Source organism: Ovis aries, chromosome X, assembly GCF_016772045.2.
Source record: "Ovis aries strain OAR_USU_Benz2616 breed Rambouillet chromosome X, ARS-UI_Ramb_v3.0, whole genome shotgun sequence".
NCBI lineage: Eukaryota > Metazoa > Chordata > Mammalia > Artiodactyla > Bovidae > Ovis > Ovis aries.
This window is the reverse complement of record NC_056080.1, coordinates 56957446-56971056: the sequence shown is the minus strand read 5'-3', so window position 1 is coordinate 56971056 and position 13611 is coordinate 56957446. Positions and strand designations below refer to the sequence as shown.

Here is a 13611-nt window from a genome sequence, read left to right as displayed (position 1 = left end):
ATGATGACTAATGCACTGATAATGAAGAAGCAGCAATATCATTGCATTATGGTAGCCTCAAGTAATTGGTATGATTGTTTCATGGTAGTTTAGCCTATTCACTAATGAATGAACTTTTAGAAACTTTTTGCGGCATACAGTATTACAGTCATATTCTTAATACAGTTTTGGAAGCATTTTTACTTTAAAAAAACACTTCTGATAACAGGCTCTTATGCAGTTTCTCAATTTACAAGAGAGTGAGAGACTCATACTGTGCAATAATGTAATTCTTTAAGAGACAAGTTGTGAAACAGTAAGAAAACTAACACACTAATAATTTTATATTGACTATTGCTCATCTTATGGCTATTTAAGGACAGGCTATCCAGGGCACTACATCTTGCCCACAATATTCTATATCATGCATACTTAGGAGATGAGATTGACACAAAAACATCTCCATATGTTTCTTGTCATACAGTTGTTAGATTTTCACATGAAGATACTCAGAACGCATACACATCAGATGTGTTTTATAAGCATAAGGCATGATGATTCTTTGCTAAAGTGGATGTGGATCATCATGAAGATTTCCATGCTCGTCTTTGTGTTGAGTACATCGGGGAGGAGGAGGAAAAGGAGGAGTTGGTCTCTGTCTCCAGGGCAGCAGAGGTGAAGGAAGTGGAAGGGAAGGCAGGAGAGGCAGGCACACATGGTGTAACTTTATGGAAACACATCATGATCTCTGACTTTTTTGCTTTTTCATTTTTCCAAAAATGTTTCTATACTGTACCAACCCTTCTTCCACCATTTGCTTTAGTTTCAGTGCCTGCATCATAGAAGAAACCCTGTTATGAAAGAAGTCAAAAGTAGTCTAGAGGAGTCAGAACACTTCTGCCAGATTGTCTAATGTCAGTCTGTTTTCTGACTCTGCTTCTTCTACGTCTTCTTCCTCCTCTTTGTCAGGCACTGGTTGGGAAGCTCTCATCTCCATCAAGTAGTCTTCTGTGAATTCCTCTGGTGTGGTGTCTAGTAGCACTTGAATTTCTCCAAGATCTGTATCTTGAAACTTTTACCACCTGCCTTTTTTTTTTTTTTTTTTGGTATGTGTGGCATCCACAATCTCTTTCCTTGATGGGCTCTGTCATAAATCCTGTGAAGTCATACACAACATCTGGAGAGTTTGCTCCCGCAGAAGTTTATTGTTTCAGGCTTGATGATTTTCATGGCTTTTTCTATAACAAAAATGACATCTTCAATAGTGTAATACTTTCAGACTTTAACGATGTCCTCTCTGTTGGAGTTCTCTTCCATGGTGTTGACAATCCTTTCCATAGAGGACTGTGTGTAATGAGCCTTAAAGGTCCTTATGACAACCCGATCTAGAGGCTGACCTAGAGATATATTGTTTGGGGGCACTTGAATCACTTTAATGCCTTCAGTGTTGAACAGCTGGAGTTCTGGGTGGCCAGGGATATTGTCCAAGGTCAAAACAATTTTAAAAGGCAGTCCTTTACCAGCCAGATATTTTCTGACCTCAGAGACAAAGCATTGATGACCCAATCCAGGAAAAGAATTCTGGTTCTTCAGGCCTTCTTGTTGTACAATTAAAAGACTAGCAGCTGGTGTTTATCTGTTCCCTTCAAGGCTTGTCTTGTGGCTCACATGGCTAAGAATCTGTCTGCAATGCCAGAGACCCATGTTTGATCTCTGGGTTGGGAAGATCCCCTGGAGAAAGAAATGGCAACCCACTCCAGTATTCTTGCCTGGTAAATCCCAAGGACAGAGGAACCTGGAAGGCTACAATGCATAGGGTCGCAAAGAGTCAGACGCAATTGAGCGACTAACACACTCAGGGGTCAGGAGTTAGCATCTTTATAGATAAGGGCAGTCCAGATCATAAACTCGACTGCATTTGAAGAAAATAGAGTTAGCTTATCCATCCCTGCCTTCAATTCTGGTGCTTGCTTCTCTTCCTTACTAATAAATGTCTTTTTTTTTCCCCCACTTATTTCTGTCAGAATAGGGCACGTTTAACTGTATTAAAAACCTGTTCAGGCAGATATCCCTCTCCTCAGTGCTTTTCTACATGGTATCTGGAACTCATCTGCTGCCCCCTGGTGGGTACAAGCTGCTTCTCCTCTTATCTTGACATTTTAATGCTTCCCTGATAGTCCAGTTGGTAAAGAATCCACCCGCAGTGTAGGAGACCTTGGTTCGATTCCTGGGTCGAGAAGATCCGCTGGAGAAGGAATAAGCTACCCACTCCAGTGTTCTTGGGCTTCCCTTGTGACTCAGCTGGTAAAGAATCCACCTGCAATGTGGGAGACCTGGGTTCAATCCCTGGGTTGGGAAGATCCCCTGGAGAAGAGAAAGTCTACCCACTCCAATATTCTGGCCTGGAGAAATCCAGAGAGTCGGACACGACTAGATCCTCCGTCAGTCAATCCTGACGTCCCTGCCTTCAATCCTGGTGCTTGCTTGTCTTCCTTACTAATAAATGTCTTTTTTCACATATTTCCGGCAGAATGCTAAGTCACTTCAGTCGTGTCCGACTCGGTGCAACCCCATAGACAGCAGTCCACCAGGCTCCCCCGTCCCTGGGATTCTCCAGGCAAGAACACTGGAGTGGGTTGCCATTTCCTTCTTCAATGCATGAAAGTGAAAAGTGAAAGTGAACTCGTTCAGTCATGTCTGACTCCTAGCGACCCATGGACTGCAGCCTACCAGGTTTCTCTGTCCATGGGATTTGCCAGGCAAGACTATTGGAGTAGGGTGCCATTGCCTTCTCCAGCAGAATAGGGCACTTTTGTCTGGATTCAAAACCTCTGCAGGCAGATACCCCTCTCCTCAGTGATTTTTCTACATGGTATCTGGAACTCATCTGCTGCCCCCTGGTGGGTACAAGCTGCTTTTCCTCTTATCTTGACATTTTAAAAGCCAAACCTCTTTCTCAAAATTATCAGACTTTTCTTTGCTGACCTTACATTCTCCAGCTTTAGATTCTTCACCTTCCTCTTGCTTTAGGTTGTTGTAGAAAGACTTTGCTTTTCCTTGAATCATATAGAGAGGCTTTTGGTATGCCTTTCTCAGAGCAATACTGCATCTACATTAAAGCTGCATTTTTCAAAATTAGATACAGTGTTTAACAAAAAGTGCAATGTTTTCAGACCTGTTGGTATACCTGCAAGGACAGCTGTACCAATTTCCTTTCTTTCTTAAAAGCAATAGTCCTTATGATGGATTCATTTATCATGAAATGTGGGAAACCACAGCTGCAGACCTCAGATCAGTTCAGTCGCTAGTTGTGTCCAACTCTTTGTGACCCCATGAACCGCAGCACACCAGGCCTCCCTGTCCATCAATCTATAGCAAATATCAGCAGTTCAATTTTTTGTTGTAATGCCGTGGCTTTTCTCTGCTTCTTGGGAGCACTTCCAGCATCACTAGTGGTTTGGTTTGGTTCATGGTGTCATTCAAGGTTTACAATATTGCACTAAGCACAATGAAAACCACATGAAAACCATGGGAGATGGCTTATTATTTCAACACACAATTTTTTGGAAAAACAAATCACTCACACAAAGATGATTAATATCACATGGTGTTTTAAGTGGATACCTGCATGTCTTGAGCTCACGGCAATTGCAAAAGGAGCTGGCTATGAAATGATTACAGTAGTAGGTATGGACTACAGTTAAATTTATGCAGTTATAATGTATTGCTGACTTTTTCCATTGTTTAAGTTTCTCTTGACTGTTAACAGCGCTGTGTAGTGTAAATGTGTGCTTGAAGTTTTGATAAATTTTAACTTTTTATAATAGATTTGTGTATATTTTATGGTAGTAAATCCCAAAAGAGACTGTTATCTACATGCGTTTTATGAATTCAGGATGTACCTAACATTTTCTTAATTTTTTTTGATATTTCTAGGTTAAATGATTCATCTGCGAATTTTTCAAATAAATTGTTACAAATCCCCCAAATTTTTTCAGTAGATTTTTTGAAAAAAATATATGCATTATTGGACCCATACAACTCAAAACCATGTTGTTCAGGGGTCAAGGGTACGTTGAATTGACTTAACAGGGCGACTTTAGATTCCTTTTCACTTATCCATACCTAAACCCCATCAGCTGAATCTGGGTGCTCTCTCATCCCTTGAGATCAGATAGAATGGTCTAGGTGCATGTATCCAACAGATCTTTAAAAGTCCAAGCCTCTCCCTTCTCCAAAGTTCTCCAGAATACTCAGAGAGGGGTATATGGCCTTTGGTCACTCTTGGGAACAGGGAGCCCCCGTTCCACCCCAATAATTGCTTCAAAATGGCCAATTTCAGAATACAAGGGAAGGGAGAGACAACATGTAGAGTAAAAGTGCGGTTCCATGCCAGAAGGCAAGTCTTGGGTCTTGCTTGGGTCTCAGCTGCTTGGGCCTCAACCAAAGGATCTCATGTTTTCAGTATGCCCAGAGCTCTGTATTGGGCAGCAAGGTCCTTGTGGCAGATGCGTCTTTCAGATTTGAGGATGCCTTGATTCTGCAGCCATGGCCATATTGCTTTCTGATTGTGCCCATTGGCTAGCTCAGGTATCACTAGTGCAGCTGTTACTGTTGTTCAGTCACTAAGTCGTATCCAACTCTTTGTGACCCCATGGACTGCAGCATGCCAGGCTCCTCTGTCCTTCACTATCTCCCAAAGTTTGCTCAGATTCATGTTCATTGAGTCAGTGGTGCTATCTATTCATCTCATGCTCTGCTGCCCCCTTCTCCTTTTTTCTTCAGTCTTTCCCAGCATCAGGGTCTTTTCCAATGAGTCAGCTCTTCGCATCAGGTTGCCAAAGTATTGGAGCTTCAGCTTCAGCATCAGTCCTTCCAATGAGTTTTTAGGTTTGATTTGTTTAAACATTGACTAGTTTGATTTCCTTGCAATCCAAGGGACTCTCAATATGGTGTGTGATCCCTGAAAGGAAGACTAGAGCAGTAGCAACTTTAAAAGATGTTCACCTCAATTCAGGGCATGTGCTACCCATTTTCTTTATAGTAGGGGAAGAAAAAGGTTTTCTTGACTTCTTAGGGTCCCTGGCTGAATCGGAAATTTAAACTGACAGAGACAGATTAAGAGAAGAAAAGCATACACATTTGTTTGTAAGTTTTACAAGTTGTGGGAGCCTTGATAAGGGAATGAAGACACGGAGGAACAGTTAGACCTGAGGAGTTCTAGAGTTCTATGCTGGGTGAGATGAAGACTGGATGGTTGTGGAGGAATATGATAAGTCAGAGAGTATGATGTAAATTTAGTAACTGGGAGAGACAGCACAAACTGTTTCTTAGGGTCCCTTTGTTTTCTGAGATAAGGATGTTCTTTTAGTCTGGGTGTAGCCAGGGAACCACTCATCTGAGGGCTCAATGACCTGCTTCAGGGAAGAAGGGCAAGGGGGAAGGTCGGAGTGACCCCACTGCTTCAGCTGTTTTCTCAAAGTCTTTCAGCTTAGAGTATTCTATTCACCAAGGTGCCATGTTTGGGGGTAACACATCCTGAAGCCCATCTATACCTCTAGATCTTAAGTTTTTTCTCACTTTTAAGATAAAGGCTAGGGAAATTTTTCAGGGCAGTGGGGCTGACCTCAAGAATTTATCTAGAATTTTTTTGGGTCAGTTTCTCTCTTGGCAGCAGGTTGTCTTCATCAGCATGATAGATCCAGTATGGGGCAGTAGAGCCCTGATGCCAGTCATTGCCTCATCAGTGGTTTCCTATAGAAGTTTGTCTTGGTGAGATCTCCCCAAGAAGCTGAACTATAGAGGCAGGATCTACTGCAGAAACATCTGAGTCCTTTGGCTGTGGTTTCTCAATGGATCTGTGGTAGGCATGGTAGACTGTAGATGAACTGAGCCATAAGACATTTCAGCTTCTGTTGCAACAATCTTCACATCCCCTCCTGCTCCTTGCTCAACCAACCAGCCAAAGCTGTCACCATGTGCCTGGCTTCTGCCCATACTGCTCATGAGTTTCTGTCCTTTTTCCCTGAGTATAGATGCTCACCTCTGAAGCTATTGTCTGAAGAAGTGTTGTGAGCCACATCTGCCCTCCCCCAAATCTTAGTACAGACTTTCCGCACTTTACTTGTGCTTTGCTTTATTGTGCTTTACAGATATCATGAGTTTTTTCTTTTTTTCAATTCTTTTCCATTATAGTTTATTACAAGATATTGAATATAGTTCCCTGTGCTATATAGTAGGTGCTTGTTGTTTATTTATTTTATATATGGTAAACTTTTATTTTTTTCAATTTTAAAATATTTGTTTATTTTTAGTTGTTTGATGATTGCTTTACAATATTAGTTTGATTTCTCTCATACATCAACATATATTAACCATAGGTATACATATGCTCCCTCCCTTTTAAATCTCCCTCCCACCTCCCACCTATTCCCACCCCTTTAGGTTATTACAGAGCCCCAGTCTGAGTTCCCTGAGTCATACAGCAAATTCCCATTGGCTATCTATCTGCATGTGTTACTGTATGTGTTTGTATGTGTACTGTATTTGCATGTGTTACCCTCATGTCCATGCTACTCTCTCCGTTTATCTCACCCTTTCCCTCTTCTCTCCCACCCAATTTTTATTTTTAATTTTTAAAATTTATTTATTTTAGTTGGAGGCTAATTACTTTGCAATATTGTAGTGGTTTTTGCCATACATTGATATGAATCAGCCATGGGTGTACATGTATTCCCCATCCTGAACCCCCCTCCCACCTCCCTCTCCATCCCATCCTTCTGGTCATCCCAGTGCACCAGCCCTGAGCATCTGTCTCATGCATTGAACCTGGACTGGCGATCTGTTTCACATATGATAATATACATGTTTCAGTGCTATCCTCTCAGATCATCCCACCCTCTCCCTCTCCCACAGAGTCCAAAAGACTGTTCTATACATCTGTGTCTCTTTTTCTGTCTCGCATATAGGGTTATCGTTACCATCTTTCTAAATTCCATAATATGCGTTAGTGTACTGTATTGGTGTTTTTCTTTCTGGCTTACTTCACTCTGTATAATAGGCTCAAGTTTCATCCACCTCATTAGAACTGATTCAAATGTATCCTTTTTAATGGCTGAGTAATATTCCACTGTGTATATGTACCACAGCTTTCTTATCCATTCATCTGTTGATGGACATCTGGGTTGCTTCCATGTCCTGGCTATTATAAACAGTGCTGTGATGAACACTGGGGTACACATGTCTTTTATATATGGTAATGTACATCTGTTAATCCCATACCCCCAATTAACACCTCCTACTTTGGTAACCATTAAGTTTGCTTTCTGTGTCTATGAGTCTGCTTCTGTACTGTGGGTTTGTTTTTAAAAAAAACCAAATTGACAGTTTGTGGGCAACTGGGCATTCAGCATGTCTGTTGGCACCATTTTTCCAATAACATTTGCTCACTGCCTGTCTCTGTGACTCATTACAGTAATTTTTGCAATATTTCAAACTTTTCATTATTATTATACTTGTTATGATGATCTATGATCAGTGATCTTTGATGTTACTACTAATCCATGACTCTAGATTGGCAAACTTAGACGATAAATGTATATGTTCAAACTGCCTTGCTTCCTGTCCCTCTCCCTCTCCTCAGGCCTCTCTTTCCCTGAGACATAATAATATTGAAAATTAGGCCAGTTGATAAACTTACAATTTGCCTCTAAGTGTTAAAGTGAAAAGAAGAGTCTCTCACTTCGAATCAAAATCTAGAGATGATTACACTTAGTGAAGAAGGTGCATCAGAATTTGAGGCAGGCTGAAAGCTAGGCCTCTTATACCAGTTACTGAAGTTGTGAATGCAAAGGGAAAGTTCTTGTAGGAAATTAAAAGTGATGCTCCAGTGCACACATAAATGATAAGAAAGAGAAACAGCCTTATTGCTGATACAGAGAAGATTTTCATGCTTTGGAGAGAAGATCAAACCAGCCACAACATGCCCTTAAGCCGAAGCTTAATTCAGAGCAAGGCTGTAACTCAGAGCAAGTTGAATGAAGAGAGTTGAATGAAGCTTCAAAGGAAAAGTCTGAATCTAACAGAGGTTGGATCATGAGGGTTAATGAAAGCTGTCTCCAAAACATAAAAGTGCAAGTTGAATTAGCAAGTGCTAAGGTAGAAGCTGCAGAAACTTATCCAGAAGATCTAGTTAAAATAACTAATAAAAGTGGCTACACCAAACAACAAATTTCCACTGTAGTGAAACAGCTTTATATCAGAAGAAGATGTCGTCTAGGACTTTCATAGTTAGAGAAAATTCAATACCTGACTTGAAAGTTTCTAGGGACAAGCTGGCCCTCTTTTAGGGGCTAATGCAGCTGATAACTTTAAGAAAGAAGCCCATGCTCATTGAGCAGTCTGAAAATCCTAGGGCTCTTAAGAATTAGGTTAAATCTATTCTACCCGTCCTTTGTAAATGGGCTTCCCTGGTGGCTCAGACAGTAAAGAATCTGACTATGATGACAGTGAAGAAGACCTGGTTTCGATGCCTGGGTAGGGAAGACCTCCTGGAGAAGGGAATGGCAACCTACTCCAGTCTTCTTGCCTGGGAGAATCCCGTGGACAGAGGAGCCCGGTGGGCTACAGTCCATGGGGTCACAGAGTTGGACATGACTGACAGACTAACATTTTCACTTTCACTCTACCTATCCTCTGTCAGTGGAACAACAAAGCCTGGATGACAGCACATCTGTTTACTGCATGGTTTACTGAATATTTTAAGCCTGTTCTTGAGACATATTGCTCAGAAAGATAAAAAGATTGCTTTCAAAATATTACTGCTCACTGGCAATGGACCAGTCACCCAAAAGCTCTAACGGAGATGTACAATGAAATAAATGTTGTTCTCATGCTTGCTAACACCTTATTCATTCTACAACTCATGGATCAAGGAGTAATTTCAGCTTAAGTCTTATTATTTAGGAAATACATCTCATAATGCTTTAGCTGCCATAGGTAGTGATTCCTCGGATAGATCTGGACAAAGGCAATTGAAAACATTCTGAAAAGGTTTCACCATTCTAGATGCCATTAAGAACATTCATGACTCATGGGAGGATGTCAAAATATTGACATTAACAGGAGTTTGGAAGAAGTGGGTTCAACTCTCATGGATGATATTGAGGGTTTTAGAACTTCACTGAAGGAAGTAACTGCAGATATCAGAAATAGCAAGAGAATTAGAATTTGAAGTAGAGCCTGAAGATGTGACTTAAGTGCTGCAATCTCATTGTAAGCTTGAATAGATGAGCAGCTGCTTCTTATGTGTGAGCAAAAAAATAGTTTTTTGAAATAGACTCTACTACAGGTGAAGATGCTATGAAGATTTCTGTATATGACATAAACTTAGCTGATAAAACAGGGTTTGAGAGGACTGACTCACATTTTGATAAAAGTTCTACTGTGGGTAAACTGCTATATCAAACAATGTCAGATGCTGCAGAGAAGTTGTTCATGAAAGGAAGAGATAGTCAGGCAAATTTCATTTCTGTCTTATTTTAAGAAATGACACAGTCACCCCAACCCTCAGCAACCACCATCTTAGTACCCATCAAAACCAGTACCCATCAAAATCAAGGCAAGACTCTCCATTAGCAAGATGATTATGACTCACCTAAGACTCAGAAGATGGTTAGCATCTTTTAGGCCTAAGTGCTGTTCTGTGCTCAGTCGTGTTTGACTCTTTGCAACACCATGAACTGTAGCCCTTGGAATTTTCCAGGCAAGAATACTGGAATGGGTTGCTATTTCCTACTCCAAGGGATCTTCCTGACCCAGGGATTGACTCACCATCTCTTGATCGACCCACCATCTCTTGCATCTCCTCTTCTGGCAGGCAGATTCTTTACCACTGTGCCACCTGAGAAGCCCTTTAGGAATAATTTCTTAATTAATTAACTTACATTGCTTTTTAAGATACAGTGCTGCTGAACACTTAAAGACTACAATATGATATAAAGGTAACTTTTATACGCACAGGGAAACCAAAAATTTGTGTCTCACTTTTTTGTGATACTCACTTTATTGTGGTGGTCTGGAACACCCACCTCTGAGGTATGCCTGTACATAAGAGGCATAATGAGGCAAATTTCACAAGGCCTGCACAATAAGAGGCTTGAGAGTGTGTACAATAAGTTACACTTGAGACTGACCACAGTTTGGTGAGGAAGTCCCCCATCTAGAAGAATTAAGACCAACCTTACATAACACTATTGAGGCAGCTGTCTTTAAACCTGCTTAATGGTACTTTGTATGCAATAACTTCTTCAGTTCCTCCCCACTGACTGGCAGTAAAGCGGAGGACCATTTATTGACCATACAATTTGATCAACATTTCCACTACTGATTCCGGAGACTTCTCTCAAATCTCCTGAATTTGCCTCTGTCCATTTTCTATCATTCCTGTAACAAACTGCCATAACCTCAGTGGCTTAAAACAACAGAAAATTTTAATATTGTCGTTCTGAAGTCTTAAATGACTCCCACTGGGCTAAAGTCAAGATGTTGGCAGATATGGGTTCATTTTTTAAAAATTTCATTACTTTTGTCTGTGCTGGGTCTTCGTTGGTGGTTGGTGCGTGGGCTTTTCTCTAGTAGCAGCAAGCGAGGGCGACTCTTTGTTGCTGTGTGTGGACTTATTGTGGAGGCTTCTCTTGTTGCAGAGCACAGGCTCTAGGTGTCTGGGCTTCTGTAGTTGCAGCACATGGGCTCAGTATTTGCGGTTCCCAGGCTCTAGAGCGTGGGCTCAGTAGCTGTGGTACATGGACTTAGTTGATCCGTGGCATGTGGGATATTCCCAGATCAGGGGTCAAACCTTGTCTCCTGCATTGGCAAGCAGATTCTTCACCATTGAGCCACCAGGGAAATCCAGATGTGTTCTTTTCTGAAGGCTCAAGGGAAGAATCAATTGCTTTGCTCTTTCTAGCTTTTAGAGGTCACACATATTCCTTGATATGGTTCACTTCATCCTTAATACCAGCAACAGCGGGTTGGATATTCTCATGCTACATTACTCTAGCCTTCTTGTCTACCTCACTCCTACACTTTTAAGGACTCTTTACCTTGGCCCCACCCAGAAAGGCCAAAATAGTATCCTTGTTTTAAGGTCAGTTGATTAGCAACCTTAATTCCATCTGCAGCCTTAATTTCCCCTTGCCATGTAGTACAACATATCCACATGTTGCAGAGACTAGGATGTGGACATCTCTGGGGCAGGGATGTCCACAAGTACCTTATATTTCCTTTTCCAGAAAGCCACATATCTGTGCACAGCACATCCTAATCACCAAAACTTCCAAGAACTGTGAAAGGTCCAAGATTCTATCCTACATGCAACCTAACAAGTGAGCTGGCCACGGTGTTATGGCTGCTGATAGAAGACATGAGACTCCTGGGACAGAGTCCAATGACTTGAATACTCATAGCATTAGTGGTAACCAGAGTATGAACATTTTCACCAGTTCCCCAAGCTTCAGTTCCCACAGGGTAATGCAGAAGGCCAGATGATACCTGCATGTGCATTAGGTTCCATCATAGGGGAAGCACCCGTAGTGAATGGGCATCGATTGAGTCTTTCATAAAGGGTAGTAAGCCTCCCTGAATCTTGCCTTGAGGAAGAAATGTCTTGGGCACAATTTCTAGTATAACCTGCCCTTTGTTCTAGAGAGGGTGACTCTATCTTCTAAGGCTGTTCACTATATAAATATCTCTGAAAATATAGTTTGGAAAAAAGGCAATCTTGGGTCTACTTGAAAGATATACAGAAATTGAGATTTGTGAAGAATTCTCTTGCAATAATCTCTGAAGTTCCTTTTAATTTGGAACTGATGTAATGCGCTCTACCTTGGTTACATTTTTGTTGAAGCAACTGGGCCATTTGCCCTGAACTATGTTCCACCTTTTGGAATTTTCTAATTGTATTCTTGTGGTGTTACTTCATAGTTCCCATGTCCCTATGTTAACATGAACTGATAATTTTAGAGGTTTGATCAATACAGATTCAATTTTTAGGCAAACATACTTCAGAAGTGGTATTGAATGCTTGTTAATTCATCCCTCCAGATGGCACGTAATGCCTGGCTATCTCTCTCGGTGTATTGAGTTGTTGTCAACCCAATCCACAGATTTTAAATCTATGGATTTGAATTCTATTTCCTTAAATCCATTTCCTTCTCCAGGGGATCTTCCCACCCAGGGATCTAAGCAGGGTGTCCTGCATTGCGGGCAGATTCTTTATCATCTGAACCATCAGGGAAGCCCCACATATTTTGGATATTAACCACTTATCAGACATACAATTTGCAAATAATTTTTCCCATTCAGTATACTGCCTTGTCATTCTGTGGAAGGTTTCATTTGCTATGCATAAACTTTTTAGTTTGGTATATTCCCACTTGATTATTTTTGTTTTTGTTGCCTTTGATTTTGGTGTCAAATCCAAGAATTTATCTCCACACGTTATGTCAAGGAGCTTACCACCTATGATTTTATCAGAACTTGTATGGTTTCAGGTCTTATGATCAAGTCTTTAATCCATTTTGAGTTAACTTTGATGTGTGGTGTAAGAGAGTGTTCCAGCTTCATTCTATCGCATGTGGCTGTCCAGTTTTCCCGAACCATTAATTGAAGAGATTGCCCTTCCATTTTCATTTTCCTGGCTCCTTTGGTAAAAATCAATTGACCATCAATGTGTGGGTTTATCTGTTCCATTGATCTGTATATCTGTTTTCATACCACAATCAAGTTTGTCAGCACACTCATCACCTCACAGAGTTACTTTGTGTGTGTATGTGTGTGGTGTGTGAATACTTAAGTTAATTTTTGTATATGGTGTGCATTGTGGATCACAGTTTGTTTTCTCTTCCAAAATGTTTATCTACTTGTTCTAGCACAGTTTTTTTAAAAAGGTTTTCCTTTTCCCCATTGAAGTACTTTAACTTTTTTCATAAATTAGTTGTCCATATGTGTGCAAATCTGTTTCTGGACCTCTATTCTGTTTCATTAATATATGTGTCTGTACTTACATCAGTAACACACTGTCTTAATTATTGTAGATTTAAGGTAAGTCTTAACATTACATAATAGAAATCCTCCATGATAATCCCTGCTTTGTGTATTCTAGTTCCTTTGTATAGAAATATAAATTTCTAACATCTCCATTTCAGTTTTCACCAAAAAGATGACAAATAATTAGTTGAACAAGTAGAAGACAAATGAGTAAAGTGATATAAAATTTCAACAACACTCAATCAAGTTGACATATATTAGAGAACACTGTACCCATTCCTGGCTGAATATGCATTCTTCTCTTGGGACACATGAAACATTCTTCTAGATAGACCATGTGTTGAAATCGGACAGAGTACATTTTCCAACTCTTCATGGGCTTCATAGTCAACAAAAGTGTCCGAAATGCAGTATTTCGGTGCAATTTGAAAGCAACAGAATGATCTCTGTTTGTTTCAAAGGCCAAGCATTCAATCACAGTAATCCAAGTCTAGTCAACAACCAGTAATGCTTAAGAAGCTGAAGTTGAACAGTTCTATGAAGACCCACAAGACCTTCTAGAACTAACACCCAAGAAAGATGTCC

General features: G+C 40.6%; 1 protein-coding gene and 1 pseudogene across 1 annotated transcript in view; both read left to right on the top strand.

Annotated features, from left to right (window-relative positions):
- ZNF81 (zinc finger protein 81) overlaps positions 1 to 13611 on the top strand; it is a 746478-nt gene that overhangs the window by 493039 nt on the left and 239828 nt on the right. The gene's annotated exons all lie outside the window — the stretch shown is intronic.
- LOC114111601 (protein fem-1 homolog A-like) overlaps positions 1 to 13611 on the top strand; it is a 40176-nt pseudogene that overhangs the window by 17037 nt on the left and 9528 nt on the right.